The 16,261-nt window shown below is 45.0% G+C and overlaps 1 protein-coding gene and 1 long non-coding RNA gene across 2 annotated transcripts in view; one reads left to right on the top strand and one right to left on the bottom strand.

Annotated features, from left to right (window-relative positions):
• Nucleotides 1-16,261, top strand: part of kcnk2b (potassium channel, subfamily K, member 2b) — a 105,089-nt gene that overhangs the window by 46,038 nt on the left and 42,790 nt on the right. The gene's annotated exons all lie outside the window — the stretch shown is intronic.
• Nucleotides 13,285-13,773, bottom strand: LOC306983479. Its single transcript, XR_013794370.1, has 3 exons — nt 13,691-13,773; nt 13,520-13,592; nt 13,285-13,398 (listed from the first exon to the last, which is right to left on the bottom strand). It is a non-coding gene; the product is annotated as an uncharacterized lncRNA (long non-coding RNA).

Below are 16,261 nucleotides of genomic sequence, written 5' to 3'. Positions count from 1 at the left end.
TTGCACATTATTAGTACTTCAACCGACTGAAAACTGTTTTTAAAAGAAAACCCACCACTTCAGGTCGACTTCGCACCGGAGCCATCCTTTTTTTCTTTTCTTTTTTTGCGGGAATGCGTGTGGTGAGCAGGACAAGGCCCAGGGCCGTGAGAGAGCAGGACAAGGCCGAGGGCTGTGAGAGAGCGACACAAGGCCGGTGCCGTGATTGATAATGAATGGATCCCGCCTCCTTCCCACAAAATCTAACCTCGTTACAGCGAGATCCAATCTGTTATCCAGATACAGAAGCCACTTAATGTGGACAGGTGTAAACGCACCGTTTCCTGATTGGCTTATAATCCGATCTGCTTGATCGGATCACGGTGATCGAATGTTAATGCCAAGTGTAAATGCGGCCAAAGTATATGATTTTTTATGTTTTTAGGTAAAGCAATCAAACAACAACAACAACAAAAAAATTTGACTTCATGCAGCGCTGCACAGACCAATCTGACTTGAAGTCTGACTTGATGCAGTGCATGCCGGTTAGAAATTTTGTGCAACTTGAGACTTGAGACTTGTGCTGACCTCACATTACTGTAACGTATGGCATCAAAGTAGCGTGAGAGCGCTTCGAGAGCAGCCGGACGATTCAGCCAGCGCAGCTTCTCCAGAGCGGCTACACGAGCTCTGATGACGACACAGCTGATCCACGATTGGCCGGATTCACCGCATGACAACGATCACGTGTGTTTTGTGTTTATTTGAACACCTTCAGTTCCGCTAATGCTCACAAATCGTTGTTTTTATAACTCTTTTCATGTAACAATAATTTTATATTGCATTATGTTTATCAAAATAAAACTGATAAAAAATATATAGACCCATTTTATTGGTATTTAAATAGTATAGGCTTATGTTGAACTTTATTGTACTAAGCAGTTCATGAAAAGTGTATCTGTTGCTTCATGAAAATGGCTGTATTTGACAAATATTGCGTCTAATCCACTTCATCTGTGATAAGGTATGCAAACACTGCGCAAAGGTCACTACACAGAAAGTGTCTGACTTGATTGCTCCATTTTCAATTCCGTCCCCGACTTTTTTTATTTACTCTCGCCGATCGGTCTTTGCAGCTCCGCATGAAGTCGAACAAACCAATTAAATCTCTCAAGAACTCAGCAGAGGAGGATTAAGATTAAACAACTTCACAAACAGCATTACCAGCTTCACTTATTACTAACCAGTTTGACTTTATTTCTGTCATAGGTCTTTAAAATATTTTTTTTTATAAAATATTTAATTTTTTGTTTGTTTTAGTTGGACTCTTGGTCCTTTGTGTTATTTTGTATCTGGCTGCTGTAATTGTGTGTTTATAACCCAGATTTGTAATGGCAATCTGACTATATAAATGCAAGTGAATCAAACAAATAGACCTAATTCTAATCCCACAAAGATAAGAATTAGGATGAGTTCACAAAGAGCTCAAATTAATACACAGAAGCTTAATATGTTTAAAAGCTCTGTTTAAAATGTATATATACATTTAATATAATACAAGCTTGAATATGAGCTTTTAAACAGATTAAGCTTCTGAGTATTAATATATATATAAATGCAAGCTTTGACAGCTAGACCTATGACAGAAATAAAGTCAAACTGGTGTTGCCAAAAAGTCTTGCGTTTATAATTTTGTTCAGTGTATATATATATATATACACTGAACAAAATTATGAATGCACCACTTTTGTTCTCTTACGAGAGGTTCTCTCGTACTGTGTAATAGAATTACGCACCGGGTAAAGTCATCTTTGCTCGAGATATGAAGCCAAAAATGTATCCTTAAATTTGTATGTATTGTCAACGCAGTGCAGTAGCAGGCAGACCTAGAGCAGGTTGTCTTGCGTACCCATTGGCTGCCTCGCGGCAACTGCAGCAGCCTACCACTGAGCCGGGCGTGACGTCGCGCCCTCACACGTCATAGCCCGCCAGAATGGGGGTGGCTTAGCGTATAAAAGGAAGGCTCGGGGGCTGATTTTTCATCTCTTCAGCGAAGCTCTACGCATCGCTGGACTCCGAGAGAAGCCACCGTCGAAACAAGCGACCAGCAAGCTTAGGACAGCGTCTGAGGAAGCCGGCCGTCTTCGCCACCTTCAGCCATCCGTGCTTGCTACGCTATCCTGTGTCAATATCCTTTCTATATCTTTGATATAGAAAGGATATTTCTATATAATTTTTCCTGCGGCTCTTGCAGAGCCCCGCTCAGCGACGGAGACCGCCATCTTCTGCTCTCTCCGCCTGGGACGAGACCACGCAGCCCTCGCTCTGTCTTCGGGAGGCTGCGTCCACTGCGACGAGATGTCAATGTCGACCCTGCAGGCTCGACTTGCAGCGTTCGACGCTGAAGCTGTCACTATGCCTGTCACCGGCGGGCCGCGCGACAAGTAGCGCCGCTCCCAGAGACTTCAAGAGTCCCATGTGGCCCGCGAACGCTCGCCGGAACCTTAGGGGATGAGGCGGAGGGAGAAACCATCGGTGGCGGCTATTTTGGGATACCAAATTCCCCCAGTGAAAGAAGCGGTCGCAGTGCACTTTTGCCCGCCATCCGCGAGATGGTGCTCAAAGTCTGCCCTCCCGTCTAAGGCCTGCAGGACCACGTCAGCTCTGCGATTTCTCCGCCGCTGGACAGGCTGCTTCCGCCCTGCATTCGATGGCAGTCCTACACAACGAACCTTCTTCGCAGCAACGACAGGGCGGCTGCCCTAGATCGCGCTGAAACAGCCGTCACAAGCCGCCTCCCCCCCGGGGACCCCGGCCCAAGATCGCGTTCCACACCTACTCACTGCCCACTCTGTTACACAGTTATTCCAGGGGACGAAAACTTTAAAGTATACCAGCCATGTTGTGAACGTAAGCCCTGTGACCGCTCACGAGCACTCACACTTACTGATAAACACTGCAACCCCGGCGCCGCTCACGTGCCCCGCTGTTCTCGCCGCAAAATGTTCTCCGTCCAAAGCGATCGAGTCATTGGGTGTAATGCAGCCAGCCGCCGCGGTCAGCGAACCGCCCTATTCAGACATCGAGAATGCACGCGCCGTGCTGATACCTCCGCTACAGGTTCTCGACCCCACGCAGTGCGGCGATCGGAACGTGGAGACCATTGTATAACCGGCCGTGTTGTGAACGTAAGCCCTGTGACCGCTCACGAGCACTCACACTTACTAACAAACACTGTAACCCCAACGCTGCTCACGCGCCCTGCTGTTCGCGCCACAAAATGTTCTCCATCCAAAGCGATTGAGTCATTGAATGTGAAACAGCCGGCCGCCGCTGTCAGCGAACCGCCCTATTCAGACATCGAGAATGCACGTGCCGTGCTGATATCTCCGTCTCAGTTTCTCGACCCCGCGCAGTATGGCGATCAGAACCCGGAGACCATTCTGCCCCTAGCTATGCGTGCGAAAGCATGGGAAGTGATTCCGGGCGTGTCAGAATGGGTGCTGAATGTTGTAAAGCGGGGCTATTCGCTGCAGTTCGCTCGCGTCCCCCGCACTTTCGAGCCCGGATCGTGACGAGGGTGAACTCAGAAGTAACACACCTACCTCGCACAGAAATAGCAAAACTGCGGTGCAAGGGGGCGATAGAGCCGGTACATCCTTCTATGAGTCAGGCTTTTACAGCCGTTATTTTCTTGTACCCAAGAAGGACGGAGCTCTCAGATCTATCCTAGATCTGAGACATTTGAACAAAGCTCTCATGAGGAGACCATTCAAAATGCTCACGACCAGACAAATCCTCGCGCAAATTCGCCTGAGGGACTGGTTTATTTCTCTTGATCTGAAAGATGCATACTTTCAGATCCAGATCATATCCCGTCACAGGCCATTCTTGAGATTCGCCTTTGACGGTCAGGTATATCAGTACACCGTCCTACCGGTCGGCCTGCCGTTAGCACCCCGTACATTTACTAAGTGCATGGACGCGGTTCTCGCTCCCCTGAGTAGTCAGGGTATGCAAATTCTGAACTATTTGGATGATTGAAGGATTTTAGCACAATCAGAGGTGGAACTCATGTCTCACAGAGCAGTCATCTTGAAAGCTTGGGTCTCACGGTCAATAAGGCCAAGAGCTCACTGCTGCCCCGTCAGTCAACCTCTTTTCTAGAGCTCGACTCGGTGGCTATGACGGCCCGCTTGTCAACACAGCGCGCGCACCGTGTTCAGCGCCATGTCTTTCCAGAAAGGCAGTGTTGTCCCCCTGGAAACGTTTCAGAGAATGCTGAGCTTTAATGCTGAGCTTTAGTGCTCCGGCTGGGTCTACTGCGCCCTCTGCAACGCTGGCTGAATGCTCGTGTACCTCACCGAGCCTGGGCCGCCGGCGGCTCGCAAATCAGATTGACTCAGTGCTGCGTTTCAGCTCTGCAGCCCTGGATAGCGGCCGACTGGTATCAGCGGGGAGTAACGATGGGAGTTGTCTCATACCGAAAAGTCTTTTCGAAGGCAGACTCTCTTTGCGGTCTTTGGCCTCTGTCTGGAGATGATAGCGGTCGAGAACACTTTGAAATACTTCCTCCCATTTCTGCGGGGCCACCACGTACTAGTTCGCACGGACAACATGTCTGTGGTGTCCTACGTGAATCACCTGGGCGGTGTCAGATCCAGAGTCCTCTGCGATCTGGCGGAACGCCTGCTCGTTTGGGCTCAGCACTCACTGCGCTCGCTCAGAGCATGTGCCGGGACACCTGAACGAAGGCCCGGACAAACTGTCCAGGGACAACGTTCCCCCGGGGGAATGGTCCCTGCACCCGCAGTCAGTCCAATTACTGTGGCGCCTTTTCGGCAGGGCGAAAGTCAACCTATTAACGTCGAAAGACAACGCCCACTGCCCAAGGTTCTTTTCGAAGAACAAGGACGCCCTGGCCCAGACGTGGCCCAAATGCCCGTTGTACGCGTTCTCCCTGGTCTCAATGTTTCCACAGGTAATCAGGAGAATCAGGAAAATGCGCCATTCGGTGCTCCTCATAGCCCCCCGATGGGAGAACCAGACATGGTTTCCGGAGTTGGTGCGGCTGTCAGACTGGCTGCAGCTGTCAGATCCCGGTGAGGAGAGATAACCTCTCTCAAGCCGGTGGGTCGATTTGGCATCCTCATCCAGAGCGCTGGTCTCTGCATGCATGGATAATCAACGGATACCCGTTGCTCTGCCAGAAGGGTCGTGAACACGATCACGCAGTCTAGAGCCCCCTCTACCAGCTGGCTTTATGTGTCCAAATGGTCTGTGTTTACTAAATGGTGCACTGACAAAGGCTTAGAACCACAAACTTGTGGGGTTTCATGGGTGCTTTGCTTCCTTCAAGAGCTGTTGGACATGGGCAGGTCCCCCTCCACGCTCAAAGTATATGTTGCGGCCATCGCAGCTTTCGCTGAGTCGACGCGCGGCCAGGCAATAGGAAGGAACGAGCTCATCATCCGCTTCCTAAAAGGAGCCAGAAGAATGAATCCCCCGCGGCCCCCCATCGCTTCCTATCTGGGATCTTTCCTTGGTTCTGGAGGCCCTGAAAGCACATCCCTTTGAACAATTACACTCTGTGGATCTGAAGCACCTCGCGCTCAAAACCGCGTTTCTGATCGCCCTGGCATCAGTTAAACGTGTGGGTGACTTGCACGCGTTATCTGTTAACGGCGCGTGTCTCGAGTTCGGACCTAATGACTCTAAAGTCGTCCTTAAACCGAGACATGGCTATGTCCCCAAAGCGATCGGCACCCCCTTCAGAGCGCAGATCATTTCACTCTCAGCTTTGCCGACATCCGGCAGCGAGGTCAACGCGAAACTCCTTTGCCCTGTCAGAGCGCTGAGAATTTACATCACACGCTCTGCCGCCTTCAGGCACTCGGAGCATCTTTTTGTTTCGTTTGGTGGGCGCACCAAGGGTCTCGCCTCCTCGAAACACAGTATATCCAGATGGATAGTGGACGCTATTGCTGCGGCTTATGCGTCTAAAGACCTGCAATGCCCTCTGGGCATCAGGGCTCATTCCACCAGAGGTATGGCCGCCTGTTTCTCTCTTATCTGTGTCCCCCGGGGCATTCCCCCCTGGGATTCATGTAGTGAATGATTGGTGCGCACGGCGTTGACAAGCGGTTCCCAGTGCGTAATTCTATTACGCAGTACGAGAGCACCTCTCTTACTCGGTTACCTAACGTAACCTCGGTTCTCTCTAGAAGAGGGAACGAGTACTGCATTCCCGGCCGTGATCGGCCCGAGCTCACTTCGCATCAGGCGATGAAAAAACAGTATAGCAGCCCCCGAGCCTTCCTTTTGTATGCTAAGCCACCCCCATCCTGGCGGGCTATGATGCGTGAGGGCGCCTGGGACGAGCTCAGTGGTAGGCTGCTGCAGTTGCCGCGAGGCAGCCAATGGGCACGCAAGACAGCCTGCTCTAGGTCTGCCTGCTGCTGCACTGCGTTATCAATATATAAAAATATTTAAGGATACATTTTTGACTTCATATCTCGAGCAAAGATGACTTTACCCGGTGCGTAATTCTATTACGCAGTACTCGTTCCCTCTTCTAGAGAGAACCGAGGTTACGGTAGGTAACCGAGTACGTTTTTGCCCCCATTTTTCATGAGCTGAACTCAAAGTTCTAAGACTTTTTCTATGTACACAAAAGGCCTATTTCTCTCAAATATTGTTCACAAATCTGTCTAAATCTGTGTTAGTGAGCACTTCTCCTTTGCCGAGATAATCCATCCACCTCACAGGTGTGACATATCAAGATGCTTATTAAACAGCATGATTATTGCACAGGTGTGCCTTAGTCTGGCCACAATAAAAGGCCACTCCAAAATGTGCAGTTTTATCACACAGCACAATGCCCCAGATGTCGCAAGTTTTGAGGGAGCATGCAATTGGCATGCTGACTGCAGGAATGTCCACCAGAGCGGTTGCCCGTGAATTGAATGTTCATTTATCTACCATAAGCCGTCTCCAAATCGCATTTCAGAGAATTTGGCAGTACATCCAACCGGCCTCACAACCGCAGACCATGTGTAACCAAACCAGCCCAAGACCTCCACATCCAGCATCTTCACCTCCAAGATTGTCTGAGACCAGCCATTTGGACAGCTGCTGCAACAATCAGTTTGCATAACCAAATCATTTCTGCACAAACTGTCAGAAACCGTCTCAGGGTAGCTCATCTGCATGCTCGTCGTCGTAACCGGCTTGAGTGGGCAAATGCTCACATTCGATGGCGTCTGGCACTTTGGAGAGGTGTTCTCTTTACAGATGAATCCCGGTTTTCACTGTACAGGGAAGATGGCAGACAGCATGTATGGCATAGTGTGGGTGAGCGGTTTGCTGATGTCAACGTTGTGGATCAAGTGGCCCATGGTGGCGGTGGGGTTATGGTATGGGCAGGTGTATGTTATGGACAACGAACACAGGTGCATTTTATTGATGGCATTTTGAATGCACAGAGATACCGTGACAAGATCCTGGGGCCCGTTGTTGTCCCATTCATCCACGACCATCACCTCATGTTGCAGCAATGATAATGCACGGCCCCATGTTGCAAGGATCTGTACACAATTCCTGGACATCCCAGTTCTTGCATGGCCAGCATACTCACCGGACATGATGTCACCCATTGAGCATGGGATGCTCTGGATCGGCGTATACGACAACGTATTCCAGGCCCAACCAATATCTAGCAACTCCGCACAGCCATTAAAGAGGAGTGGACCAACATTCCACAGGCCACAATCAACAACCTGATCCACTGCTTGCACTGCGTGAGGCAAATTATGGTGACACCAGATACTGACTGGTTTTCGGGGCAAAATGGGGGCAAAAATAGAAGTGTTGCAGTTATAATTTTGTTCAGTAATAATATATTATATATATAATAATAATAATCTAAAAGCAAAGTTTAAATTAAATTAATATCATTATATGAATATATTATATGAATTGTACATAATTACAATTCATAGAATATAAATATAATAAATAGTTAGCAGCATATGATGGGCAATTTTGTCTCAAAAATTCATTTAATCTAAACTGCTTTAATTTGGAGCGAGAATGTCAATTTACTCACAGCTGATTGGTCTAGTTTCAGTTTGCGAACTCTAACCCAGAAAAAAAAACCCTGCTCCGTAGCAGGTTAACCATGTAAAGTTAACATGGCAATGAAACCCGCTTAAAACCAATCCACCTTCTTGAGCCCGAAAAAAAACAGAATTTGCTCAAAATAATGTCAAACTTACCCGGGTAGCAACTGAATTCAGCTTCGTGCAACAGGCCACAGGGGTTGTTAGCTCCTTGTTGATGATAACAAACGCATCATGAAATCAGCTTTTACCGATCTTGAATCTCCTCATTAGTTATAATAGTGATATGCTTCTATCTTTATGGTTATAATTTGTGCCACCAACTTCTGTGAAACTGCAGAATGACATCCAATAGCATTTGTTACGACCTGGCTCCAAAAAAGGTCGCAACAAAGAAAGGGACACACATTGATGTTACTTTTACCGCAACGTTTATTACCAGAAAAGAACCAAAACTAAACCAAAACAAGTGCGAACATGGCGTCAGTCAAATCAGTGGTGTAGAGTAAAGTGTAGGCATGTAATGTATGTATCCGGCTGTCACAACAACATAACATAACCCAAATAAAACAAGGAGCATCGATGAGCCAGCACAAGCTCCTTTTAAAGGGGCAGACTGATTAGAGCATCCAGGTGGAACCACTCAGGGACTCAACGGGGCGTCTCATACCGGATCGTCACACCCCTCCCCTTAAGACAGGGGTTCTGTCAAGATCCCTGTAAACAAAGAACCACATAATTAATCACCAACAGGGGCACGGGACAAAGCATCCGCCACCACATTCTCGACGCCTCGAATGTGTCGAATGTCAAGACTGTACGACTGCAAAAACAACGACCACCGGATAAGCCTCTGATTTGGACACTGGAGGGAGTTCAAAAAGGTCAACGGATTATGATCCGTATAGACAACAATTGGTCTGCTTGAATTCAGATAGACAGCAAAATGGATCAAAGCCCAAACAAGGGCCAAGGCCTCCTTCTCCACCACAGAGTAGTTGAGTTGGTAAGTCGTAAACTTCCGCGAGAAAAAACGAACAGGATGAATCACGCCTGCTGAGTCGGCCTGCTGCAAAACAGCTCCCGCCCCAACCTGACTTAGCATCCACCTGCAGAGAAAACGGCTTGTCAAAACCAGGTGCAGCCAACACAGGTGAGGAGCATAACAAGGCTTTTACATTTTCAAAGGAAGCTGCACAATTGGAAGACCAGACAAACTTTACCTGCCCTTTCAGTAGGTCGGTGAGGGGGGCTACTACAGTAGAAAAATTCAGACAAAAAGAGCGATAGTAGCCCATTAACCCCAAAAACCTCATCAGTTCTTTTTAAGTGACAGGTACAGGAAAATTCTGAATGGCCTGGACTGTTGCGTGTACAGGCCGAACTTCCCCATTTCCTACCACTTTCCCGAGGTAAGTCACGGTAGCCCGAGCAAACTCACATTTTGCCAGGTTAACAGTGAGCTTAGCCTCAGACAACCGTCTCAACACTGCACAAACGCGTTTAATATGCGTGTCCCAGCTATCACTGAAAACAACGAGATCGTCCAAGTAGACTGCACAACCCTCAAGTCCTGAAATTACCCGGTTCATAAGACGCTGAAACATTGCAGGGGCATTTCTTAAACCAAAACTCATAACCTTGTAGGAGTATAACCCCGTGGGAGTAACAAATGAAGAAATATCCTGAGCCCGCTTACTCAAAGGCACTTGCCAGTAACCCTTAAGTAAGTCAAACTTGCTCACAAATCTGGCGGAGCCTACCTGATCTACACAGTCCTCAACCCGAGGAAGCGGAAAACAATCAGGTTTAGTCAGACTATTGACTTTACGGAAATCAGTGCAAAACCTCACTGACCCATCAACTTTCCTAACAAGAAGACAAGGAGATGCCCAATCTGAAAACAACGGTACTGCAATATCATTTTCCTGCATGTAGTTTATTTCCGCCTCCATAAGCTCACGTTTATCTGGAGAAACGTGATAAAAACGCTGCTTAATGGGTCTCGCCTCCCCAACGTCAATGTCATGCTCTATCCAATCTGTACGTGAAAGAGTATCTCCAAACAAATCAGGAAAATTCTGCAATAGAGAAACTAATTCTGTACACAGCAAAAACGCCAGTGTACATTTAACTCAATTTGAGTCCCATTTAACACTCCTGAAATGTATATATGACTCCCTCCATTTTGGAGTTAAAATAACACTTTTGAAAGTGTGAAAAATATACATTACTCGTGGAGTACATTTGAACACTTACAGTGTTTAAAAATAACACTTTTGAAAGTGTGAAATATATACATCACTCATGGAGTACATTTGAACACTTACAGTGTTCAAATGTATTCCGTGAGTAATGTATATATTTCACACTTTCAAAAGTGTTATTTTAACTCCAAAATGGAGGGAGTCATATATACATTTCAGGAGTGTTAAATGGCACTCAAATTGAGTATAAAAGCAAAGAATTTAACCTAACATTGAATGCACATCAAAACAATCCAGAAAGTTGAATTGTAACCTTAGTCTGGGAACATAGTAGAATTCATTTCATTGTAAGGTTAAAAAAAGGCAAAATGCAAACAGTTGTTTTAACAAACTAGTTTTTTTTATTAACGAACAAGCCCCTTTACATCATAGGTTAACTTTTAAAATAAATTATGTAGGCACAATAAAGGCATTTCTGTCATCATAATTATGTGAAAGCTGCTCATCAAATTGTCTGTATCTCTGTAATATTTCAAGTCCTGTACATGTCAGTGAATGCAAGTCCTGTGAAGTTGAGTACCTTCGACTTTGCAACAGTACAGCAGTACTTGAGTCAACACAACATTCAGCGGATGAACAACAGTTGCAGGATATGAGTGGATCAGTTGTGTCCAGTTGCTAACAGTAAAGTTCAGTGCATATATAGTTGTTTCACAGAGCAGGAAAGGCCGTGCAGATCCAACTTTATCAAAATATCCTGGAGTGCTGGTTCCCTACACAACACAAAACCAGACCAATTACAATTAATACTTTGTGTTTTATAAATACAAGTTTATGGTGGAAAAAGTTAAATCATCTTAGACTTTTGTGACTCAAACAAGAAACTATTTTGGTTAGATTAAGACTTGAATTTACTTTTTTCCAAGTAAATAAAAGACTTAATTCAACAAAAAAAAAAAGTAAATTCTGTCAAATTATTCACCCTCATGTTGTTCCAAACCAGTAAGAGTTTTGCTCATCTTCGGAACAATTAATGAAGATATTTTTTATAAAATCTAAGAGATTTCTATCCCTTCATCAACAGCCTTTTCAACTATAAATTCCAAAGCCACAGAAAGGTATAAAATAAATCATAAGTAATCCATGTGACTCAAGTTTAACCTCAATTTTTTTTATTACGAAGCAACAAGAGTGCTTTGTTTGCACGAAAAACAAACAAAAAAACTCAATTTTATTTATTAATCTTCAATGCACGCTTACTTAACATCTGCTCTCACGTCAACAACATGCACGAGTTGTAATGTTCTCATGAACGCATGTTGGAAATTAATATTTTATAAATTAAGTGGTAAATGTTTTATTGCTGCAAACACAGCACTTGCATAGTCAAATTGATATTAAACCACTTGAGTCACATGGAGTACTTTAAAGATATACCTTTATACCTTTCTGGGGCTTGAAAGTGGTAGTTGCGTGGACTGTCAATGGAGGGACAGGAAGCTTTCAGATTTCATTAAAAATATCTTCATTTGTATTGTGAAGATGAAAGAAAGTCTTACATGTTTGGAACGAGATGAGGGTAAGTAGCCATATCACCCTGTAGCCCAAGACTGGTTTCCCACTGAAGCTAAGCGGGGCTGAGCCTGGTTAGTACTTGGATGGGAGACCTCCTGAGAAAACCAGGTTGCTGCTGGAAGAGGTGTTAGTGAGGCCAGCTGGGGGCGCTCACCCTGTGGTCTGTGCGGGTCCTAACGCCCCAGTGTAGTGACGGGGACACTATACTGCCAAAAGAGCGCCGGCCTTCTGATGAGACGTTAAACCGAGGTCCTGACTCTCTGTGGTCATTAAAAATCCCAGGATGTCTTTCGAAAGAGTAGGGGTGTAACCCCGGCATCCTGGCCAAATTTGCCCAGTGGCCTCTGTCCATCATGGCCTCCTAATCATCCTCCTATATATACTAATTGGCTTCATCACTGTCTCCTCTCCACCAGTAAGCTGGTGTGTGGTGGGCGTTCTGGCGCAATATGGCTGCCGTCGCATCATCCAGGTGGATGCTGCACATTGGTGGTGGTTGAGGAGATTCCCCCCTTCTATGTAAAGCGCTTTGAGTGTCCAGAAAAGCGCTATATAAATGTAATGAATTATTAAGTAATTAATGACATAATTTCCATTTTTGGGTGAACTAACCCTTTAGGAATAAATTAAGACACGCACATTACGAAATCTCACTAAATGGTCAGCTGCCGGAAGAATCGTTGTTCCCTTCTGGTGGCTTTGTGATGTTGGGGGCAGGTGATGGGCAGGGATTTCCCAATCAGTTGAGTCTAAAATTAAAAAGCAAGAAAACATCTACCTGTCAAATCATGAAAACAATTGGTTTGAAAATTCATTTTAAGTAAAAAGAAAAGAAAAAAAGAATTAAGAAATCCAAAATTTCCACAAGTTAAAAAATAAATACGACCTCACGTTATGTCAATCACGCTTGCACACTGCCTCCGAAACTTTCATCAGTCATAAAAAAAAAAATCTAAACGGGTTTGATTTTCTGCGTTTTTCGCATCCGTAACAAGCAGTTTGAGTGGTGCTTTGACAATTTTTCTTTGACGAAAAAACACATACGAAAATTTCGGACTCAGTGTGCAATGGCCTTTACTTTTGTAAAGTAATTTGACAAATTCAAAATGAGTGTTATGAAACACAAAAAAATCTAGTTATACCAAATGGCAACAAAACAATGATTATTTTTTTACCTTTATGCACATGATTCTCTCATATGTTGTGTTAAATCTTACCTTTACTAGGTTCTAGTATAAGTCTTTAAACACATGACCTACCATGGTAGGTGCATCATAGAAATGCTCCTAGCAAACACAAATAGCTAAATCAATACATTTAAACATGAAAGCTTATTCAAACATCAACCTAAATTTAATCTGACAAATACATTTTGCATAAATATTGAATCTGAAAATTACTTACCCATTTAAAAAAAACGTGTTCCTCTAAATAAGGAAATAAAGTGGCAATTTCCCGTGCGTTGTTGGTCCGAAGTTTGTGGAGTTGAGGTTCTGTTTTCAGTTAAGATAGGTGTGCTGGCAAACGAGAGTAAAAGATAGTTTGAGGTTAAATACATTATGATATTTGCACATCACAAATATTGTCATAAAAAATATCATTATGAAATACGTATTGTAAATGAGTTAAAACACTTACTTTGTGTTTTCACTGTTAAATGCAAACTCCGTGTCTGCACTGCGTCACGAGTCAAAGATGTAACGGGCCTAGTCTGTGAGAAAGGTTTAGGCGCGCACATCATATAAATATCGTTATAAAACAATATAATGCCATGAAATACATGTTTTAAATTTGGTTAAAAACACTTACTTTCGGAGTTTTCCCTGTTAACGTTACAAGCGAACCTCGTCGTCGTCAGCATATTGAGCCAAAGATGTCGCCTTTGAGAAAAGTTTCGGCTCGGTTAAGCGCGCAGAGCATTTAAATATCGCTATAAATCAATATGTTATAAAAATACATATTGTAGATTAGACAAAACACGTACTTTCGTCGTTTCCCTGTGTAAAAGCAACCTCATCCTGGTCTGCTCCTCATTGCGCGTCGACGGAAATGCCTTTCTGAGAGCGGTTTAGCCGTGCACAGCACATAAATATTGTTATAAAACAATATGATGTAATAAAATGATATAAAATGCATATATAAACACTTAATATGATATTATATCTGCGTTGTCCCTCCTTATATGCCTTGCGGCGCGAGTCAAAGAAAATGGCGTCTTTGAAAAAAGTTTCAGTTTGTTTCGTCGCGCCCGGCGCGTAAATGTCCCGGATGTAACTAATTACACTCTCTCGGTGTTATAGATTTAACTCTACATATTTTCACCAGCCAGAGGGTGCGGTTTACACTAGCAGTGTTAATTCAACACCAGAAAATTAACTCTTTACTCTAGGAGTCCTTAACACCAGGATTTCAACACTGGAGATTTTGCTGTGTACGTTGAACCGGAGGTAAATGAGCAAGACCGGAGCTTAGTCCCTTCCAGGACTCCGAGTTATTTAACCGACCGTGCAGCCTACCCTCATCTGGCTCAATGTTTTCCTCACCCCCACCCACCAGGTCAGGGCTACCATGAACCACTGATCCCACCGAGAGAGTAGAATGAACCGGATCTACAACCACTGAATGAGTCTCACCAATTCTCTTTTCATAAAAAGGCTTCAACAGATTCACATGGCACAATTTTGTGGATTTTCTCCGCCCTGGGGTAACAATCTCATAATTCTCCTCACTCACTTTCCGTTGCACAACATACGGACCATCGAATTTAGCTTCAAAAGGAGAGCAAACCAAAGGACGCAAAACCAAAACTTGATCTCCGGGTTCAAAAACACGACGCTCAACGGTGCGATCATATAAGCGCTTCATAACTTTCTGTTGTTTTTCCAATTTCACTTTAGCGAACTCTCGTGCTTGAACCAACCGTTGTTTAAACCCGTAAACGTAAGCCTCCAACTTTTTCGGAGAATCGGATATCTTAACAGGATTTTGGAGCACTGCCAAAAGTCCACGAACCCTATGACCAAACACAAGATCATTGGGACTAAAGCCAGTGCTCTCCTGTACAACCTCTCGTGACGCCAGCATCAACCAGGGCAATCCCTCTTCCCAGTCTCGATCCAATTGCACACAATAAGCCCGAAGAAGAGACTTTAACGTCTGATGGAACCTCTCCAGTGCGCCTTGTCTTTGAGCATGGTATGCCGTAGCCAGGTGGTGCTTTACACGCAGCTGTTTTAAAACCTGCTGAAACAAATGGGAAGTCAGATTATTTCCTTTGATCACTCTGGATAACCCTGGGAACACCAAAGATAGACATAAACTGCGATAACGCCTTTACGATTGAACGAGAAGTAATCGTACGCAGTGGGTACGCCGCAGGAAAACGGGTATTCAGACACATTATAGTCAACAAGTATTTACTACCTGACTTGGAAGATGGTAAAGGGCCCACACAGTCCACGATAAGATGTTCAAAAGGTTCACCCAGCGCCGGAATAGGGTGTAGTGGAGCCAGCTTTAGTTTCTGATTAGGTTTACTGGTTAACTGGCAAGTGTGACACTGCTTTATATAAGAGGAAATGTCGCTTTTCACCCGAGGCCAAAAAAAATACCTTAACATACGGTCATAGGTCTTTCGTACTCCACAATGACCCGAAAAATCATGCGCAACTTCCAACAATGCCTTTCGGAATTTTGTGGGAACCACAACTTGAGTAACAGGGTCCCCAACAAAAACATCCCCATGAGGAACCCACTTTCGCAATAACATACCATCTTGTATGAAATACCCTCGAGCGATGTTAGACACATGATCGTCACAAACAGCACTGTTAAACAGCTCATCCAAGGACAAATCCGAACGTTGCTCTTCTCCCATCTCCTCTGCAGACACAGGAAAGGACACAGCAGATAAATCAGGCATAGACAGAGAACTACACAGCTGGTTCAACATAACTTTTGGGTTATCAACTACTTCCTTCGACATGCTTCGCGACATTGCCCGAGTTGTTACACCCACAGGATCTACATATGCAGGGACCTGTGGAAACACATCATTGGACGAAACAATTGGTGACACCGGACCATCAGGCCACACACGCCTGCCTGCTAACTCATTCCCCAAAATAAGATGAACGCCTTCCACCGGCAAAGCAGGACGCACTCCCAAAACAATATCACCATTCACCAAACTCGACGACAACTTCACCCTATGAAGAGGAACGGTTAGTATACTCATACCCATCCCTCGGACTAACAAGCTGTCCCCTGTGTCCGACCGCGAAGAAAAAGGCAAAACAGACTCTAAGATGAACGAATCCATAGCCCCTGTGTCCCTCAAGATCTTGACAGGAACTTCCTCATTACTGCCCACAAGAGACA

This window comes from Phoxinus phoxinus (assembly GCF_949152265.1).
Source record: "Phoxinus phoxinus genome assembly, chromosome: 16".
NCBI lineage: Eukaryota > Metazoa > Chordata > Actinopteri > Cypriniformes > Leuciscidae > Phoxinus > Phoxinus phoxinus.
The sequence above is the reverse complement of the archived record's forward strand: the minus strand, read 5'-3'. Positions and strand labels throughout refer to the sequence as shown.